We start from the raw sequence: 4636 nt of genomic DNA, 5'->3' as shown, positions 1-4636 counted from the left end.
TGAGGGTCGCTTTGTTAGCCATTTTTTTTTTTAAAGATTTATTTATTTTATGTATATGAGTACACTGTAGCTGTACAGATGGCTGTGATCCATCATGTGGTTACAGGGTATTGAACTCAGAACAGCCCCTGCTCACTCCGTCCCGCTTGCTCCAGAGTAATACACTGTAGTTGTCTTCAGGTGCACCAGAAGAGGGCATCAGATCTCATGGCGGGTGGTTGTGAGCCACCATGTGGTTGCCGGGATCCGAACTCAGGACCTTCGGAAGAGCAGTCAGTGCTCTTACCCACTGAGCCATCTCGCCAGCCCCCTTTGTTAGCCATTTTAAGCAAGTGTAGACGGAGGTTCTCTTGTTCCTTTTGACCGCAGCACCTGACAATGAATCCTCAAGCTTACAGAGTGGATGGATAAGTACTGGCTTACTTTGGCTTTGATTCATTGATTTTTTTTTTTAAATTAAAGTTTTTTTTCCTGCTGTTTAAGTCACAGAGAAATGTGTTTCCTGGTACCATATTTATTTATGTATTATTATGTTCTGTTTTTCTTATTTGCTCCTATCCTTCCGTTTCCCATTTTTCTCATCCTTGTCCCACAAATAGTCCTTGCTCTGCCTGTTTTCATGACATGTATATTCTATACCTTCTCGTTAATCCCTCCCCCTCCCTAGACCTCTCCCTCCCCTCCCATAGTTCTCAGTTCTCACCATACACACGCCCCTTCATTCAGTCTGCAGAGGACAGAAAACATGTACTCCTTCCTGAGCCCACCTTATTAATAATCCTCAGCTCCATCTATTCCCCTGCAAATGTCACAATTTTATTTTTATTTCTAGTCAAGAAAAGTTTGATTTTATACACGTACCACATTTTCTGTCTTTATCTGTCTGCTGATGGACCTCGTAGCTGCTCCTCTGTCCTAGCTGTTGTGAGCACTGCAGCAGTAAGCGTGGGTGGACAAGTATCTCTGCGGTGGGTTGGCTTGAAGTCCCGTGGGTATAATATACCCAGAACTTGTTATCCTAGGATTGGTATAGATGGACTTTTAGCTTTAAGGATTCTTCATATATACGTCCACAATGACTCCACCAGCTTACAGTCCCATAATCATTTGGAGTTCTTCTGAGAACTCTCTCTTCAATTCATTAGCCCATTTATCAATCAGATTATTTGTTTTCTTGGTACTTAGTTTTTGCCGGCTTTTAAAATATATGTTCTATATGTACTAATATATATATATATATATATATATATATATATATGTGTGTGTGTGTGTAGTGTGATTTATTGAATTTGAATTCCATTATTGATAAAAAGTCCAAACAGTTTTTTTTTTTTATTTTAAAAACACTTCCTTCAGAAACAACGCATACTTGAAGAAGTACTTAAAACACTTTAGACATTAACAATCCCTACGGGACTTTCAAGTACTTTTTTTGGGTGAAGCAAGATAAAAATCTTTGTTGTGCCAATTTGAGCTTATTTAATCAGACATAAAGCAATATCTAGGGTACTTTGTTGTATTAGTTTAAGACATTATTGAAAACTATTTTTAAAATTATTTTATACCTCAGCTTCTATAAACCAATCTGACTGTTCTAGCCAGCATGGTCACACTGTTGTAACTTTCTTTTCCTTTTATTGAAAGTAGATTTTTTTCCCTCACACAATATATCCTGATAACCAAGAAACTATAAATATTCATTTTTAAATTGACACAGAATACCTAAGCAGACATCTAATAAGAACTGATAAAAATCCATGGGTACAAAGTATGTAAAAATAGTAATGGAGATAGAAAGACAGACTGAATTTGAATCAGAAAATTCATTATCATAAAAATATACATATCAGTTTTCTTCCTTAAAGTTTAACAAGTTGATTATATATTTCATTTTGAACAACTAAATATAAATAGCTTAGAAAACCTTAAAAAGAAAAGATGAATACAAACTCAGTTTTAAGCCAGATGTTAAAGCACTTTTTTTTTTTTTTAGCAAACTAATTTATTTTTCAGAGTCTAAACCCTTCTGTGAGCAGCCTCCCTGGTGTTCATGGAGATGCATCTTGAAGTAGTGGATGCGTGCATCATCCGCTTCACCGCAATGATGGTGGCTCTTGCTATCAGGATGCAAGGCAATACGATTGATAACTTCTTCAAATGCCAAACTTGAGCCTGGCCTCAAACCTGCCAACCCTGGCTTCCTGACCACCTCCCAGCACCACATGGTCATAGTTGGGAGAGAGTGTAGCTGAGTTCATGGGACATTGTGTTTGGAAAGTCTTCTGATATTCAAGACTCGTGGAGTTAGAAGAGCTTAGCTGTGCCGTCCTTGGATGTGGTGACAAATATGGTCACGTCTCTAGACAACTGGATGACACTGATTTACCGTGGTGCTTGCTCTTCAACACTAACTGAAACGTCTCCAGACTTGGCACTATGCTGACTGGCTCTTTCTACTCTCATGGCCTGCCATGATGTGCATCCCCAGGGGCCCCTAAACAGCACGGTGATCTTGGAATCCTTGCTGGGTGTCTTCACATAGGGCTCATTGCTGTCGATCTGGCTTGGATCCCACAGATCAACGAAGCTCACGAAACACTGGTGTCTCATCTGTGTGTCTGTGGAGAACATGACAGCGTTGCCCTGAAAGTCAATGCCACAGGCTCAGACAGATGAGTTGGTCTTGAGTAGGGCCAGCTGCTTCCCTGTTTCACAATCCCAGAGACAACAGCTGTTGTCAACTGAGCCAGGAAGGACATGTGTAGTGTCCCAGTCAACATCCACACACCACACAGCTCCAGTATGATCCATGTAGGTGCCTAGCCTCTTGCCATTCTCAGAGTACCATGCAGACAATAGGGCCTGTGGTCAGGGTGAAGAGGAGGTCTGTTTTGCAGTTGTGCTTGATTTGCATGACAGACCACTCAGGGGCCTGCAGCAGTATGAGATTCATCTTGGTGGTGACGCAGAGCCAGATGTTAAGGCATTTACAAAGTCTCTATAATTAGAAGACAATTGTATTGGCAAGTGAATAAGCTGACAACCAGTGGAACCAAATAGAAAATCCAGAAATAACCCTAAGTCATTTGCACATGGGTCTTTAGACTCCAAGGAAGGCTGCTTCTGAAATCTGTGGAGAAATACAGACTTTTCACAAGCGATTTTGGGAAAAAGGACCTCCACATATAAAAGATAGAAATGACATCATCCTGTATCCTCCACCCTAGTCTGCTAGTCCAAACGCTAGAGGAGAGCATGGCACATGGACTTTTATAAAAGCTTGTGAAGTTTCCCCAAACTTAGGGGAAACAGTTATTTTAGCTATATTTTAAAAGTTCTGTGTGGAAAGTAAGGCACTAAGCAAGTAACCTAAAATCTAATCAAGACACTAGCACTGTCTGGGGAGATGTCTGTATCTCCCATACTGGCCAAAGGTTAAAGTCTCTATCAGCTAATGAATTTCTATAAATTGAGAAGGCAAATAACATCTTGTAAAACTGAGCAGGAAATCCACCCATGGTTCACCAGGAAAGAAATGCAAATGGGCTTCCAGATGTGATAAGACGCTCCAATCAGCTCCTCAGGAGAGACGGGGGCAGAAATTGAAACTACATTAAAATACCATCGCTGCCCTATCAGCCTGGCAGAATGCCAAGGGCTAAACAATGGGACTGGCAAGGCTGAGGAGAAATTGGCATTCTCATGTATTGTTGATGAGGTAAAAAGCCCAGAGGAGGGGACATGTCCATTATCAGAGTTCCACAAGCATTTACATTTTGACCCATTAATTCCATGGCAAGACATCTTTCTTATAGAGTAATGGGTGGGAAATATGGAACGGCACATAAACAATTCAATTTGTGTGACAGCAGACTGGTAAACAACCCACACCCAATGCCAAGGGCCGGCTAAAAACAAACTCTACATAGGCACACAATGGAGGGCAGCTCAAGGGCAGAAAATGCCTGTAATATGCCATTCTTTACCTGAGAACACGGATATGTGTTTCATTTGTTTATGTTCATCAGCAATGGATGGCAAGAGGCACAGACTACTGAAAATGGGTATTTGGGGATAGGGTTCGGGGTGTGGGTGACAGGGCTGCAGGGATGGGAATGGTGGTCTACATATCTTTAGATGCCTTTCGTTATATTTCTGTATCACCTGCTCCTAAAGCAATGTCAGGTAAGTATGAAGAAAACAAGAAGCAAAGAGGTTTTTAAGAAGTGAAAATAAGGGGCTGGAGAGATGGCTCAGCGGTTAAGAGCACTGAGTGCTTTTCCAAAGGTCCTGAGTTCAAACCCCAGCAACCACATGGTGGCTCACAACCATCTGTAATAAGATCTGATGCCCTCTTCTGGTGTGTCTGAAGACAGGTACAGTGTACTTACATATAATAAATAAATCTTTAAAAAAAAATAAGAAGGAAAATTAAAAAAAAATCTCCATATTTCTAATTTGTGGAATTGTGCATCAGTCACACAGAGGAACACTTCTTATGACTCTTAAGGCACATGCAAATTTAGATATTCACAGTACAATATACCCTAAGGACCAAAAAGCCCCTGAAAATCATGTTGTTATTAGTAGGTATGTTGGTAATGTTTATATGGGTATGGCTATTTCAGAGCCATGG

General features: G+C 40.6%; 1 pseudogene; it reads right to left on the bottom strand.

The window, feature by feature from the left end:
• Positions 1 to 2153: 2153 nt before the first annotated feature.
• Positions 2154 to 4636, bottom strand: part of LOC116082736 — a 2597-nt pseudogene continuing 114 nt past the window's right edge.

Source organism: Mastomys coucha, unplaced genomic scaffold, assembly GCF_008632895.1.
Source record: "Mastomys coucha isolate ucsf_1 unplaced genomic scaffold, UCSF_Mcou_1 pScaffold11, whole genome shotgun sequence".
Classification (NCBI taxonomy): Eukaryota; Metazoa; Chordata; class Mammalia; order Rodentia; family Muridae; genus Mastomys; species Mastomys coucha.
The sequence above is the reverse complement of the archived record's forward strand: the minus strand, read 5'-3'. Positions and strand labels throughout refer to the sequence as shown.